The sequence below is a fragment of the Callithrix jacchus genome, chromosome 6 (assembly GCF_049354715.1).
Source record: "Callithrix jacchus isolate 240 chromosome 6, calJac240_pri, whole genome shotgun sequence".
NCBI classification, from domain to species: domain Eukaryota; kingdom Metazoa; phylum Chordata; class Mammalia; order Primates; family Cebidae; genus Callithrix; species Callithrix jacchus.
In genome coordinates this window covers 90,707,854-90,725,504 of record NC_133507.1, presented here as the reverse complement: position 1 = coordinate 90,725,504, position 17,651 = coordinate 90,707,854, and positions in this window count along the sequence as shown.

Genomic DNA, 17,651 nt, shown 5'->3' with positions numbered 1-17,651 from the left:
TGGGCATGAGTCCCATCAGCTCCAAGCCTAGGTACAACTATAGAAATCCTTGCCTGTACCATAGCAATACCTTGCAAGGGCATGTGAGAACTTATGTATTCTATCACTGCCCACCAGGCCTGGAGAGAATGTGGATTTTTCTCCATTTTTATTTTTATTTTCTTTAGATGGAATTCAACAATCAAGTTTTCCAGAACTTTTCTTGATATATTAAATAGAAAGATAAAATAATTTTAACAGTTATTTTTCTCTCTTAAAAGAACTTTGCTTCCTTTCAACTTTTTTTTTTCTTTCTTTCTACAATCTCACACTATTTTGGGTGTCAAAATTTGAATCTTAACTCTTTCTTCCTTTTTGTTTTCTGAATGTAATAATACTAACACTGTCTTGCCTCTGTGCCCACATATATGTAGACACTTTTTTGGGAGGGCGGAGTTTCACTCTGTCACCCAGGCTTGAGTGCAATGGTGTGATCTCTGCTCACTGCAACCTCCATCCCCTGGGTTCAAGCAATTCTCCTGCCTCAGCCTCCCAAGTAGCTTAGATTATAGGTATGTGCCAACATGCCCAGCTAATTTTATACTTTTAGTAGAGATGGGGTTTTGCCATGTTGGCCAAGCTGGTCTCAAACTCCTGACCTCGGGTGATCCACCTACCTTGGCCTCCCAAAGTGACAGGGTTACAGACATGAGCCACTGCACCCCGCTGACCCTTTTAAAAAGAAATATCCAAGACATGGACACAGGTAAAGAAATTAATAGGTGTTCTTTGGTGTCATACTGAGCACTTACTATGGGCACAAAACCTGACTGAGGATGCTCTAATTTTCTAGGGATGGTTCCCTTCATTAGGATACCTTTAACTATTGATTTGCATAGAGATTAACTTGTAGAAAACTGATATTTGAAAATGTATCTTGACTGAGGGTAACACATCTGATTCTTGTTCAATAGTGATGCAAAACTATTTTTACCCAGGAAAGGAAGTAATTGCAAATGTTAGAGTTTACCGCCATTCAGGTATTAATCAGTTTTGTATCTAGTTGCAAATTCTTTTCAGCTTTACTGTGACTGACAGACTACATAAATCTTATAAGAAATTTCCTTGAAAAAAATGAGCTCAAAAAGGCAGATTAATAAGAGAAAAGGCATAAAAATGTATTAACATATACTCAGAGGAGTACCACAGAATGATTACCCACTCCCAAATATATCAGAATCTTATATATCATCTGGAGATTACAGAATAGAATGAGGGCTTGCATCCTGGCAAAACAGGTAGTGGGGAGTGAGAGAAGAATTCTGCTGAGGAACAATAAATGATTACTAATAAAAGCCAGTGGATCAGGAAACTGATACTTACTTGTAAATGGTTTTTGGAACTAGAATGACCCTGAAAGGCAGGTATTATCATGTGAAAGGGTCTGTTCAGGTGTGGTTACCTTCTTGGTCTTCTTTTCTGCAATAGATAATGGGATAACAGGAAGGGGAAGAAACACAATTTTTCTCCTGGATGGGTCCCTCTGGTCTTCATGTATCTTGGGTGGGAGGAGTTGGGGGAGTTTCCAGTGTCTGTTGATCTAAGGCCCTTTAATAGAAAATATTTGTTATGCCAGCGAACCATATTATTAGGGTAAAGTTGTCTGTCCTTCTTTAATCTCCATTTCTTGAATTCTGTTTTCATTTATTTTTACCATCTCACTGTCTCTCTTATTAGCTTACGTGTTAAGTAAAATCTTTGACCAGGTTTATGACATTTAGAGATTTATATTGTAACAATATATATATAATATGGAATGACAATGGAAATACATTATTTTCACTTATGTCTCATTTAAGAAATTTTAAAAAAATGTAGAGACAAGATCTTGTTATTGCTCAGGCTGGTCTTGAACTCCTGGTCTCAAGCAATCCTTCCACCTCGGCCTCTCAAAGTGGTGGGATTACAGCATAAGCTGGCCACACAGGAAATTTAATTGGTTTTTAAAAACATGACTTAGGAGTCAAAACATTATTAGGTTAAAAAAAAGTATATTTCTATTAATTATATTGTGAAAATTATAGTACATTCTATACTAATGTAAGTTATGCAATTTTTACAAAAGAAAAATATATCAATTGAATTAAACAAATAAATATGTAAGTGATAATAATATAAGTATAGCTTATAAATGAATTGCAATTGGCCAGGCACAGTAGTTCATGCTTATAGTCCCAGCACTTTGAGAGGCTGAGGTAAGAGGATCACTTGAGCCCAGGAATTTGAAACCAGCCTGAGCAACATGGTGAAACCTTGTCTCTACATAAAAAAATCACAAAAAATTAGCTGGACTTGGTGGTACATGCCTGTAGTCCCAGCTACCTGGGATGCTGAGGTGGGGGAATCCCTTGAGCCCAGGAAGCAGAGGCTGCAATGAGCCTAGATTGTGCCACTGCACTCCAGCCTAGGTGACAGCATGAGAGCCTATCTCAAAAAAAGAAAAAAAATCAATTATTGAAAGTTTACTCTGCTCACTCAGAAGAAAACAGGTTGATTAGGGTTATTAATGAAGGCTGATGAAGTAGTGAAAGAGAATAATTCTTTGAAGATGCATCCTTACACTTTTGGAGAAGCACATTTATCTTCCACTCAAATTGTACTTGGAGAACACAAGGGCAAAATTATAGAATCACAGTCAAAGAAAGGAAACAACACACATGTGCACACACACAGAGGAAGGTCATTGACTCATAAGTTGTGAGAAATTTTTGAAAGTTCAAAATAGTTGAAACAGAATTAAAAAAGGAAATGACTACTTAAATTACCTAAACCACATTATTGATACAAAAATGGCAGAATCCCTATCAAGAATGGGCTATGCTTCTTCAGGTAGTTAGATAGGCATGAATGGGGCAGGAGAGTGCTCTTCCCACACCTGCCAGAAATGTCAGGCAATCATTAGTGATGGTTCAATAATGATCATATTGCCTCTCTAAAAATGATAATTTGGCAGACATCGTCAGGGAGAGACAATCTCCTGATGGTACACAGTTGTTACATTAGAGTGTTAACTGAATGTAGGTGCCAAGGGAGAAGCAAAACGGGCTTCCAGTAAAAATTCAGGGTCCAGCGTGGTGGTTCACACCTGTAATCCCAGCACTTTGGGAGGCCAAGGCAGGTGGATCACTTGTAGTCAGGAGTTTGAGGCCTCTCTAGCCAACATGGTGAAACCCCATCTCTACCAAAAATATAAAAATTAACCAGGCATTGTGGCAGGCACCTGAAGTCCCAGCTACTTCGGAGGCTGAGGCAGGAGAATCATTTGAACCTGGGAGGTGGAGGTTGCAGTGAACCAAAATTGCATCATTGCACTACAGCCTGGGTGACAGAGCAAGACTCAATGGAGTATGACCTCTCCAGGGCATGCCACCAGAAGAGGGAAGAACCCCTTAGGTGGGCATTCTTACAACTTCCTAAACATACTATGAATGCTCACCTCCCAAGCATAAGGAGAACACTGCACATGTGGGCAGCCCACCCTAAGGGAAGAATCATGGGAAAGGGGCCAGCCTATAAGTCCTAGGATCAAGGTTAGATGTTGAACTTAACCTCGGTGCCCACTTAGGTCTCTTCCAAGCACACTTTCCTTTCTTTCCTGCTGTAAAGCCTTTTAAAATAAACCTACATTCTTACTCTGAAACGTGCCTTGATCTCCTTTTCTGCCTTGTGCTCTTCAGTTGAATCCCTTCTTCTGAGGAGGCAAGAATCAAGGTTGCTGCAGATGCATGTGGATTTGCAGCTAGTAACTTGGACACTTTCCACCAGTAACATATTTGGTGCTGTGTGACTCAGGTATGGTAACAATGCCAGGATGTATTTGTGGTTACCAGGAGCAGAGAGGAACCAAGGACCAGCACTGGACTACTTCGTCTGGTGTACTACTGCAGGACCAACCAGGCTTTGCTTCCCTTGTCCAGGAACTCTCACCTTGCCCTTGTCCAGGCAGCAGCCTCAAAAAGGTCAAGAAGCAGAGTGTTAGAGCTAGCATTAGATAACCAAGGCATAGAAGTCATTTTTTAAAAAATTAGTTTGGCACACAGTATACGTGTGGGCTTTGCATCGATGTGGCATAGTGAGTTTATATTTCTTAGATGGATGGGAAGTTCTATTCTACTTGACCTTTTGCCTCCAAAGATAGCACAGAGGCAGGTGAAATATAATAAAGAAAAAAACCAAACATGTCCTGGAAGTGAAAAGCAGTAGACAGAGATAAAACTCTCATTTTTTTCTGTTCTGGGTCTGAAAGCTGGCTAACAGACTGCTGTGGTAGAATAAAGATCTGAAGCTTAATTTTGCTTAGTATTTTAAACATTTAAAAATAAATATATTTACTATTATCATTTTTAATGATGTAAAAGAAGTTATCTTTTTCCATATAAATACTGATAACCTCAAAATTTTACAAAAGCCTTTTAAATCAAATGCAATGACATTCTAACTGAGCCAGACTTGAGAGTCAGAATAAGCAATATTTGGAGTTAATCAACCCTTTCCCCTGACCCCCAACTGTCACCCTTTGGACGATAGCATCTTTCTGTGATAAGTTATCTTCATGAGATGGAGCTGAGAGTCAACTAATCTACAGAGTTAATTAATAGTTCCTCCCTGGTTCCCAAATCTTCATTATCTCAATAAGTTCTTCAAATGTGCTTTTGGCAAAAGAGTGTTCAACACACTCCTGAACTGCTATAAAATGATTGTTATAGGCACTTTAAATAGTTGTACAGAAGTAACTATGATAAACTAGTAATATGTGATAAACAGCCTTTCAGACTTAGCACCCACCGGAACTGGCAAATGTGTGTTAAAAAAAAAAAAAAAGTAGAACTTTTACATCTAACCAGCTCACTTAGGAAATGCTGTACAACTTAGAATCATCCATCAGAGAAGATGAAATAGGCTTTAGTCTTATGGTCAGTTCTTCAAATAATGAATAAATAAACTGAAATTTAGGGTAATTAAGTGATATATGGAGTTCCACAGTCCTTTTGTGGCAGAATCAAGACTAAAACCAAAGTTTTTTCACTCTCAATTCAGTGCTTTCTCATTATGTTACACTAAATAAGTAAGAAGTTGATTGATAAGCTTCAATTATTTAATCCAAGCTACCTTGGTCTGAAAACACTAATTCAATATTTTATTTAAAGCTGCTACAACTAAAGGGTGAAAGTCAAAACCCTAAAAATATTGGGTTGGGCACGGTGGTGCACGCCTGTAATCCTAGCACTTTGAGAGGCCGAGGCGGGTGGATCACCTGAGGTTAGGAGTTCAAGACCAGCCTGGCCAACATGGTGAAATCCTGTATTCACTAAAAATACAAAAAACTTAGCCAGGTGTGGTGGCATGCACCTGTAATCTCAGCTACTCAGGGGGCTGAGGCAGGAGAATTTCTGGAACCCGGGAGGTGGAGGTTGTAGTGAACCAAGATTGTGCCATTGTACTCCAGCCTGGATGACAGAGCAAGACTCTATCTAGAAAAAATATATATATATGTATATATATAAATGAGTCAGTATTTAATTACGCAGTTAATAAATAGTTTTAGGAAACATACTGTGCCTTTCTAAGCAATTCTTCTTCCCCAAAGACACAAATATTGCATGTTTTATTATCTGTTTATGATAAATGTTTATTGAAACAGTACAACAGCTACCAAATAAGTGCACTGATAGCAAGGAGTTCTCATTTTAGTGAAAGGAAAGAAGGTTTATTGAATTTCATTCTGTTTCTTGTAGTCATACTTTGGGTGAGGGTATCCAAGAGTTTGGGGTAAGGCAAATGGTAAAAATGAAGCACAGGCAGAAGTCCAAGTGGTTGGGGAAAAGTAAAATTATAAAGATAATGAAAGAAGTGTTAGATCTCTACTTTCTTTAAAATGTTGTGCCATGTCTGGCCAATTGCTCAGTTAGCAATTACTCAAATAGTGTCTGTTGCTTACTGGAGAGTGAAGGAAAACCCTTTTCTTTAGAGGCTGCTTTTTATGTTACTTTCCTGAGTCTAGTGAAGACTAAAAGCACGTGCAGCCTCACAGCTTCACTTTCAGGACAACCAAGACTGCCTTCATCAACCTCACATTAATATTTATTCTGAAAAATTCCTCCCAGAAAGAGAAGTGTGTAAACCAGTAAATAACTTCATGGTTTATTTGAAGAACTTCCCAAATCCAGATAAACTTCTTACCTGAAAGAAGTACACTTAACCAGCCTTCTTTTAAAACAATGGTTTGCGTGTCTGGGTAGACAACCTTTATCTCAGGACAGCAGATGGTTCAAATAGAGAGGTCATTTATGTGAAAACTGGTGACTCAGAATGCTTTTGCTGAAATCTACAACTTGATTTGTCCACTGCCCTAAACCATTATAACGAAACACTGTGGCTCACGCCTGTAATCCCAGTACTTTGGGAGGCTGAGGTGGGTGGATCATGAGGTCAAGAGATTGAGACCATCCTGGCTAACATGGTGAGCTCCCCATCTCTACTAAAAATACAAAGATTAGCTGGGTGTGGTGGCATGCGCCTCTGGTCCCAGCTATTCGGGAGGCTGAAGCAGAATAATCACTTGAACCCAGAAGGTGGAGGTTGCAGTGAGCCGAGATTGCACCACTGCACTCTAGCCTAGTGACAGAGCAAGACACCATCTCAAAACAAAAAACAAAACAACAACACTGTACCCAATCCCAGTCAAATTCAGGCACCAATTTACCCTTTACCCACTGACAACACCTCAAATTCTTTAAATATTCACAGCTTTCCTCCTTACTAATTCTTTTTGAAGGTGCCACTCTACCTTTTCTGTAACAAGTTATAAACTGGGCCTTCCTTGACGAATAGGTTACTCTGGTGTTCTGTTGGGACAATTGGCAGCTCTGCTGACACTATTAATGGCAATCAGCTTTTCAACCACAGAAGTGGCAACTACTGTATTATTCATAAGTATATGCACCTGAATGTTCTTGATAGATTTTTGGTTTACTTTCCCATGTAGCACTTATTTGTAAACAAAATGTTATGTAAAGTATTTATTTTTGTCAGATAAACAATCTTAACCAGGATTTTCTATTCTTCTTTCTGCTGAACACTACATAGGGACCAGCAAAAAGAAGCTTCTGGATCTTTCTCCCCACAATGCAGCAGGGTCAAAAGAGGCAGAATCAGGACTGGTTCTGTGGATATTTGACCTGTGCTGGTGTACAGGGCCCCATACCTGGTTTAATAATGTTTTGTCACTGTTTTAAAATTCTCCTCTGTTTGTTTTTTTAATTGTTTACTTTAAAATTAGAGTCTCACTCTGTTGCCCAGGTTGGAATACAATGGCACAACCATAGCTCCTTGAAGCTTCTAACTCCTAAGTTCAAATAAACCTCCCTCCTCAGCCTCATAAAGTTCTAGGATAATAGGCACTGTTTCTTAAAGTGCAGCAAGCCACTATGCCAAGACACTTTGTAAATTTTTAATTTTAATTTAATTTTTAAAGAGATGGAGTCTGGCTGTGTTTCCAAGGCTGAAGTGCAGTGGCTATTCAGAGGCACACTCCCAATACTGGTCAGCTGGGAGTTGTGACCTGCTCCATTTCGACCCTGGGTCCATTCAACTGTCCTCAGGCAAGCCAGTGGTTCCTTGCCCCCAGGAGGAATTATTGATAATATTTAAACAGGGAACCTTGCATTTTTATATTGCATTAGGCTCTATAAGTTACATAGCTGATGCTGGGCAGTTTTATTCTTTTTTACATTGCTTTCTGGACATCATGCTCCTTTTGTCGAGTTCTATAATCCAGTATTAAATGTGAGATAAAGAATTCTTTAAAATTCTCTTTTGACAATCTTTCCTTTCTTGCTGTAAAATATTATTGCCTGTCTCGCAGAGGAATTAAAAATCCAAATCTGGGTAGCAAAATTTGAACTCTCTATTTCTGCTGCCAGTAGAGCCTGAGTAAAACACATATATCTCAAAACTTCATGTTATTTATTCCATTTCATCCAGTTATCTCACTTGAAGTTACCTAGCCTAATGAAATATTGGTAGGTACTGTCAAGTAGTTATGTATAAAAATATTCACAGCAATGTTACCCATAGCATAGACAGCAAGACACTAGACATGGCAAAATTATCAGAGATATAGTCCAAAATTTAAATATAAAGATGTTCATTGCAGTGTTATTCAGAATATACTTCCTACCTTTGTGTGTAATTGCTTCTTGAAAATATGTATCTATTCTGAATGTCCATAAGATAATAAACAAACTTACATAGAATAAAGAGTTTCTTTTCCATGAGATCCAAAAATTACGTTGTAATGAAACCTTGCCAATTTCAATTTCAGTGATACAATTTTAGATATTATGCTTTATATTCTACTTTATTTCAGTTTTATCTTGAGAATAATACTTTTTCCTATTCATCTCTATGGTATTTTGTACTTACATTCTTCATACAATACAAAGGAATACATGCAAAATGCAGTATAATCTAATTGATTGTACAAACTTGCAGAAGCAAAATTAGATAGCCAACTGTTTGTTCATTATCTGATTTATCTGTGGTAAAGATTTAATTCAGCATGTGAGAGGTGATTTAAGGCTAACAGGGCATATTTTAGGAGAGTTTGAATTTTTTAATTTCAAACATATTTTGTCAGGAGTACCTATGCTTATATATTAAAAGAAAAAAAACCAAAGTGCCCACCATAAATTTTGAAATATGAGTATCACAAATACGTTACAGGAAAAGCTTTCAATTCTTTGGCTTATTGGAACAGCTATTCCACATGGAGAAACTTCCATTTAATGTGCTCTCTGGGCAACATACATAATCTTGGCTACTTTTTTAGCTATTGGGAAATCATCCCAAGGATGCACGGGCCTGGAGACTAATAATAATGAAGGAGACAGCATTCCCATAGATGCTGTGTACAACTTTTCTTTTTCATTGCTTTAAGTAGAGGAGCAAACTAAGCAGTGGAGCTGGCATTCTTACAATTCGACTAGTAGTACCAATCAAGGCAAATATTTCTTCAAGGTCTGGTAAAATCTGGTAAAATAGATATGTACCATTTTGTATTAATAGCACACATTTACAAGTCTTGGATACAGATAGGACAAATAATATATAAGTAGTAAATTATTGGATCTTTTCTTCGGTCTCTTTTCAGGATATTAACATAAATGTTAAGCTCTTGTATATTCTGTTTCCAGTCTCTGTTATAAACTATTCTACCAATTTGTTATACACGTTTATTAGCTCCTGCTCTACTGTAACTGTCTTAAGGGCAGAGAACATGTTTGTCATGTTGTTTTATTGCCAGCACCTAAAACAGTGAGTGGCATATGTTATGTGCTTAGTAAATACTTATTACATAAACAAATAAGTAAATAATTAAATACATACATGCTGAGTAAATGAGTGATTGAGCTCCAGGCTGGAATTTATTGAAATCTACTTAAGGCCATACTCTGTAGCCTACACGTTTTACTGTGATTGAACCAAGGAACTTCACACATTTAGCCTTGCTACTCCATGTACTGTTTCAGTCATGCCAAACCACCCTTGGAAGTCACATCATTCTCAAAGTAAACCATACTCCTTCAGATCTTCCCTTTCAGGTACTTTTAGAGCTTATAAAAGAATATGTTAGGAAGTAAGTCTTTAATGAATGTTGAGTTTCATAGAAATTTAGAGAAGGAAAATCTTTTCCTCTAATCTCTTCGGTTCTGTCTCTAGGGTCTGTGAATTAAATTGACAAAAGAAAGATTAACAAGAGAAAAAGCATACACATTTTATTTTATGCAAATATGCTTGTGTACATGACACAGGTGCTTCACAGAAAATAAATGAAAAATCCAACAAATTAGTTAGATGTGGGGGCTTTATAGATACCTTTTAAACTGTGGTTGATAAATTATAGGAAAGTAACTAGAAATGTGTGTTAAGAGGCTTTAAGTAAGATTTGCTATGAAGACTCATGTCGTCATCTCTGATCTTCTGATACAGAAGAGAGGAACACATTTACAAATGGAAATTTATGTCACCTTCAGAAAGGAAATTTATGCCCTGCTGTTAAACAGAACGAGAGAGAGCTCTTCTTCTACTGTTTTTCAATTGCTTTCAATTCAAAAAAATCTATAGCCTATGTGGCATGTTTTGAAATGGCATATTCTGATCTTTCCAATATTTTGTTTGTGCATTTTAACCTTTGATCATGCATTGATGTTATATTTATGGTAAATTAGTGTTGAGTCCCACAACATTCATAAGAAGTTACAGGGACCCATTATATTTTAAACTCGATAATCTCTCATTTGTCTCTTTAGCACAACTGTTCAGTTTTGGTCTTTGTAACCTAAGAGAAAAGACTTGGTGTTAGCTGTTCCTAAGACCTACTCTGGAAAACTTATTTAGATCAATAAAAATGCTTTATATTAAAACAAACAAACAAAATTTATGTTAAAACGCATGCTCTGAATGAAGAGACTTCACCCCCCCGAAATAGGCTTTGTGTGACAACATGGCTGTTTATTCACTTGGGGGGTGGGCAGGTGGGCTGTCTCTTAAAAAAGAGTTAGCAGAGGGAGGAGGGATAGGAGTTGGTTTTATAAGTTTGGGGTAGGCAGTGGAAAGTTACAGAAGTTACAGTTCAGGGCGGTTTTTGCAAGCTGGGAGGGGGTCATAGGGTCTGGAGTCATGAGGTTGACCATGGTTGGTTACAAAGTCCAATTACCTTATCAATTAAAACAGGAAAAAGGAACAACAGAAGAATCTCTCAAGTTAATTAGGTGTCACAGGTTTCACCATTCTTCCCTTTTGTGGTTTTCCAGTTACTTCAGACATTTTATTTCCAGGAACTCATCTGGACTGTACATGCAGGTTACAGAGGTTACCATGGCATAGTACATGGTGCTGTCAGCCTGAAAGACCTCACATTTCTGTCTTTTTATATTAGTAATATAAAGGAAAAAGAAACAAAGAGTGGAGGGCAGTGGAATATTAGCAAGGCCTGACAGAGGTGTGATGGGGCAGTGTTTCTCAGGGCTTCTTGGACTAGGATTGGGGGCAGTGCAGAAACCTAAAAATGCCATATTGACTGATTGGGTATCACTTGTATATGGTTTAGTAGGAATTGAGATATTAATTGGAAACCACAGGGTCCAGATAAGAGAAAGAGAAAGACAGGTATCAGAGGACTAAGGATCGGAAAAAGTCATGACACCCACTTAGAGAGTGTCCACCCAGTTCAGCTAGGTCCAGAATATCTATTTGCCTGATTAGCAAGGTTTTGGGCTCTGTCTTTTAATCTATTGATGATGTCATATAGGAGGCCGGACTGGTTTACATAAAGACAACATTCTTCATTTAGGAATAGGCAAAGACCTCCTTTTTCAATTAAGACCTCTGTGGTTTTAGAGGACAATTGTAGCTAGGAAATTTACTTGAGCTTGAAGAAAGGATAGTGATTGAGTTAATTCTGCAATGCTAGCATAGAAATCATTAGAGAGGCTACGGAAGGCGATGAATGAAGTGGTAAGGCCTGCTATGCCTGTGCCAAGTGCAACAGTAATTCCTAACCCTACAAGTAAGGGGATCAATGGAATGACCTGCTTGTGTTGTGTCAGAACCACAAGGGGAATAGGGAGGCTTTTGTCTCCATTGGCAAACTGAATTTTGGGAATAAGGAAAACTAGGGTACAAGTACCTGTCCAGTTGGTAGGAAGGCAGATGTAAGAAGAAGAACCACAGAGGAAAAAAGTCCTTGGCTTAGACAGAACTGGAAGTGTAACTGAAAAGGCAAGAAAGGGTTCTGAGGGGGCTGGGGTTTTGGACCCAAATGCCAAGGGAACCAGCAAGGTTGTAGTGGGGTTTGTTAGGGTAACTATGTGGAGGGAGAGCTTTTGTTTCCATGGTGTATGAGGAAGTGTTTGGTATCTATGAGTAACCATTCACTTTCATTAACAAGGTATGAGCAGGCAGGAAGAGGGATTGAGAGGAGAGTTTGATGAACAAGGGAAGGGCAGTGAAGGATGGAGTGAGAGACAGGGTAAATGCCTATCTAGGAAAAACTTGGTCTAGTAATGAGGGAGGTCCTTTCCCTAATTCAAAGCTGGTATGTTCCTATTTCTTGGTTAACGTGGGTGACAGGACCTTGGAGGTGGAGTGTAAAGGAACACAAAGAGGGTGGGAGGTCTCCTAGGGATGAAGGGTTATAACAGATGGGGAAGAAATTTGAGCTTTAGAAAAAGGTGTTTTTGAGGTCAAGAACAGAATAGTGAGTTGTGGAAGGACATTTGGAATATAGGAGAGTATAAGAGTTTGGTACAGCCAGGTGGATGGGAAGTACAATCTGACTGATGAGGCAGAGATCTTGGACTAGTCTGTGGGATTTGTCTGGTTTTTGGACACGGGTAGGATAGGGGAATTGTAAGGAGAGTTAGTGGGAACTAAAAGGTCATGTTTTAGTAAGTGAGTAATTTTTGGCCTTTTAAGGCTTGTGCTGGGATAGGGTACTGGCACTGGGTGGGATTAGGGTGGTTAGGTTTTAAGGGGATGATGAGTGACTTGTAGCAAAGGATGGGAAGTTGGTGTCCCACATCCTAAGGTAGGGGAACAGAAGGGGAGCTATTAAGGGAAGTAGGGGTTCAGGGAGGAGGGCAGCAATGAGGTATGGCTGTAGCTCTGGAATAGTTAAGGGAGCACACAATTTTGCTAGGATATCTTGGCCCAACAGGGGAACTGGACAAGTGGGGATGATTAGAAAAGAACTTGGGAAGGAGTGCTGGCCTAATTGACACCAGACTTGGGGAGTTTTGAGAGGCCTGGAGGCCTTGCCCTCAATTTTCACAACACTTATGGAGGCCAAGGAGACAGGTCCTTGAAAAGAAGGCAGCATGGGGTGGGTGGCCCCCACATTGATTAAGAAAGGGATGGACTTACCCTTCACTGTAAGAGTTACCTGAAGCTCGATGTTCGTGATGATCCAGAGAGCCTCCGAGATGTTTGGGCAGTGTCAGTCTTCAGCCATCAAGCTGAAGAGATCTGAAAAGGATTAATTCTAGGAGCTTTGGGTTGGAGCTCCAGGAAGTCTCTAAGCAGCAATGTGAGTTGGACAGTGGACATTCCATGAGGGCCCCCCCGCACAGACAGGACAGGGCTTAGGAGGAATCCTGCGCTGCCGGCATTCCTTGGCTCAGTGGCCAAGTTTCTGACACTTGAAGCAAGGGAGGGATGGTTGGACACTGCAGTCTGGGTGTTTTGAAGTCTTTGTGAGCCTGTGGTGTGGCTGGGGTTTGTCTTAAGGCAGAGGTAAGCATCTGTAGTTATGAGATGCACTGCCATGGACAGTTTTTTCCCTATTATTAAACACCTTGAAGGTGAGGTTGATTAATTCCTGTTGTGGGGTTTGAGGGCTAGATTTTAATTTCTGTAGCCATTTGGTAATTTCAGGGGTTGATTGGGTGATAAAATGCATATTAAGCATTCTTTAGGGGTGGAGTAGAAGTAAAGATGACATGTAAGTTACTTCAGGTGAGTTACAGGACTGGATTAAGTATCAGAACTCCTGTATATATTTAGTAGGATCTGATGAAAAGGAGCCTAACCGTTGGCGGATTTGGGAAAGATCAGATAAAGAGAAAGGAACATGCACCCTATATGGCTTCGGCTCCAGCCACCTCTTGAAGGGAGAATTGTTAGGCAAGGGCAGATGAGTTAGCCTCAGGACTAAACTGTAATCTGGACAGGATATGCGGTGGGGAGGTGAGAGGAGGGACATAAGGAGGTGGGTTGTGGGCAGAGGAAGAGGAGGAAGGCTCTGGGGGGAGCAGTTAGGGCCTGAATTAGGTCTGGTTTGGACAGGCCGGGAGGAGAAAGGTCAGAAGAGTCGATAGACAAGGAGCATTCTGTGTCACTGGCAGAGGCAGGAGGGGCAGACAGAAGGGAGAGAAGGAAAATTTGGAATGAGTTGCATTGAAAGCAGAGATTAGGGATGGATTGGAGTGTAAAAAAAAATGCCTGGATAGACACCTCAGACTATTTGCCCATTCGTTGACAAAAGTCGTTTAGGTCTAGCAGAATAGAAAAATTCGAAGTACTGTTTCTGGCCATTGTGTAACCATTGTCTAATTTGTATTGAGGCCAGGTGGTGTTACAGAAAAAATGACATGTTTAGGTTTCAGACGGAGCAACAGTTGAAGAGGTTTTAGGTTTTTTAGGATGCAGGCTGGAGGTGAAGACAGAGGAATAGAGGGTGGAATATTGTCCCTGGCAAAGGAGATAAGTTTTAAGAAGAGAAGGCAATTAGAGATGAGAAGGAGCAAGCAGCTATCAGGGGTTTCAAAAGGCATCCCTGACTGATTCCTGGGCTGTAACGTGGGTGAGTGATCAAGGAAGGTGTCTCCATGATTGACCAGAAAGCAAACGAGCACTGTCTTCCCAAGTCCATGAATGACGTTGGAGTTATTGAGCGAGAGGGAGAGATTTGTCTCCTCTGCCTCTACATGGGTAGAGTGTCTCCTTTGTCTCTACTAAAAAAAAAAAAAAAATTTAAAGGAAAAGAAAGAGAGAGAGAGCAAGAGACTTATCTCCTTTTCTCTACCTAGACGGTGAAGCATTTAAAGAAAAAGAGAGAGAAAGAGGGAGAGACTTGTCTCCTTTTCTTTAAAGGAAAAGAAAGAGAAACAGGGAGAGACTTGTCTCCTTTTCTCTAAGGGAAAAGAGAGAGAAAGAGGGAGAGACTGCTTACCTGATCTGAAAGTGACAAGAGAGCTGTTTGGCATACTAAGTGTCAGCTGCTGGTCTCGTCTGATGTGTTGAGGTTTCAGGTTGGTCTCTTCCCAGAGCAGGAGTGGAGACAGAGGGCTAGTCTTCCCAAAGGAGTAACCCTGTCCTGGGTTTTTGGCACCAAATGTTAAAACATGTGCTCTGATTGAAGAGACCCCCCTGCAAACAGACTTTGTGTGAGCAACATGGCTGTTTATTCACCCAGATGTGGGTGGGCTGAGTCAGAAAAGAGTCAGCAGAGCATGGAGGAGGGATAGGAGTTGGTTTATAGGTTTGGGGTAGGCAGTGGAAAGTTACAGAAGTTATAGTTCAGGGTGGTTTTTGCAAGCTGGGAGGGGGTCATAGGGTCTGGAATTAAGAGGTTGACCAAGGTCGGTTGCCTTATGAATTGAGGCAGGGTTAAGGAACAACAGAACAATGTCTCAAGTTAATTAGGCGTTGCAGAAGTTCATCATTCTTCCCTTTTGTGGTTTTCCAGTTACTTCAGACTTTTTATTTCCAGGAATTCATCTGGAGTGTACATGCAGGTTACAGAGGTTACCATGACATAGTCGATGGTGCTGTCAGTCGGCCTAAAAGACGTTACACTTTAAATCACTTTCATGAACATACGAAGTAAGAAATAATTTAAAACAAGGAAAATAAAATTATACCTCCAAGTTATATTGCTTATTTTTCTCCACGTCTCACTATCTTAGTATCTGGCATTTATTTCTTGAAAATTGAATTTCTTGTAAGTAGAATGTCATTTCAGGCCTTCTTCAGTTGGCCTCTGATAGTTGCATATAACTACTGTTTCAGTGAATATGGGTTTTGCTTAGCAATTAATCAATGTCATAATGCCTTCCATTGTAGAAAGTAATTCACATGCAGATAGTTGCCTTAACTTTCTTCACTGAATTCCAAAGGAAATGTATGAAGCATCTGGATTTTCGACATAGGTCTGTCTCAATAGTTGAAGTGATAATATTTTTATTGAAGAAATGTAAAACACCTGGGGTGTTAACATTTAATTGAAGCTTTTTCTTTTGAAAGAACAGAAATAAATTTGTACTTTGTCATAATCTATTTCCCCAAAGAAGCAGGTATTCCACAGAAATCAGACAATAGAACTAAAACCTCATTTGATTTTTACCCAAAAGATCAGAATACTCATTATCTAAGGAATACTAATGCAACTGTAATCACACGGAAAATAAGAATAAATACCACCTTGTGATAAATATATATTTTATTCAACAAAAATATATATTTTAAACATAGTTTTAGCTTCTGTTATTTTCAGTTTATAACAACACTGGCAAGATTCAAAGTCAAGTGTGCCTAGAATAATTCTATCTGGTAGAAATTTGAAGATTGTAAATTGTGTTATTAAATTTTCTTACACATAAACCAAGCACATAATAGCAAAGAACATTGTGATTGGCTATAATTGGAAGACTTTAGAATGGTAACCCTGGTAAATACTATCATATTAGAGAATGAGCCTTTTTGTAAAAAATAATAAGTAAGTAAAAATTTCAAACTTCTTTTCTATATAACTAGTCCATGATATTAAATAGGAACTCCAGAATTGGAGGATCTCTTTTGCATGAAAATTTAAAGTCCCATATCCATGCAATAGTATTTTTTTTTATTGCTCATGAACACTTAGACTATGTGCTGAAGAATTTTTAAAGATAAAATTATGAAACATGGAAAAATAAAATGAACATATTTCAAAGATTTTATTCTACATAATAATTAGTAAAGGAATCAGCAAGATGTAAAAACTGGCTCAAAGGAGAATTCAAAGTGTGCACATGTATAAACAATCAGAAATACTGAAGTTAATTCTTAAACAAACGTAAATTAGATCAATATCCACAGGGCAATGATCAATTACATTTGCAATGGACACAATTAATTTTCATAACTAAAAAAAAGAACCATTTGCATTACTATCAGTTTTCCACAACTTAGAATTGTAACATAGATTGAAGACCATGAAAATCTTAAACAAATGTATTCTGGACAGAACACTACTAATCAATTTTTTCCTATTTCAAAGTCTTACAGTTTTTCCTGACATATGTCATTGTGAGGTCATAATTTGAAAGGGAGAGTTAATGCTGCCTTTCACTGTGATGTAGTAAAATTAATGATATAAAGAACATAACCAAAACTAGTCACTTTTCAAGAATGTAAAACTTGAATATTGGTGTATTTTTATAATAAAAAATTGCAGTTAACCTTTACAAAAGATAATTTCCTTACACTCACTTCACATGACCATTTATACAGATTTTGGTCTTACTTTCTAATAATTTTTAAAGAAGTACGAGAGAAATATATGAGTTGTATTAATAGAAGAACAAACTAAGCTAAGAATTCTTAATATGAGGCCAAAGCAAGTAGATTATTTGCAACCAGGAGCTCCAAACAGCCTAAACAACAAAGCAAGACTTTGTCTCTACAAAAAAAAAAAAAAAGACTTAACATGACAGAGCATGGGACTCTATAAATGCATAAACAAATTTGTTTTATGAGTTTGTAGAATGATTTACATATGGTGCAAATTACATGTAGACTATCATGTGAATGTCTCCCTTGAAATTGTGCAATGTGGTAGACTTGGTATATTTGCCAAAATTCATATTTCAGGGATAATATCTAAGGCTTACACCAGATTCGTAATGGAATCCACATTTTTTAAAAGTAAAAACTTCTATTTCAGAACAAAATTAGTCTGACCTACTTGTGTGCCTCATATTATTTCATTCAATCTTTTGGACTATTTATAGCAGGGAAGATAGCTAGGCTAACACAGAAACTGAAGTATGCTGGTGTGACAGGCAGATTGT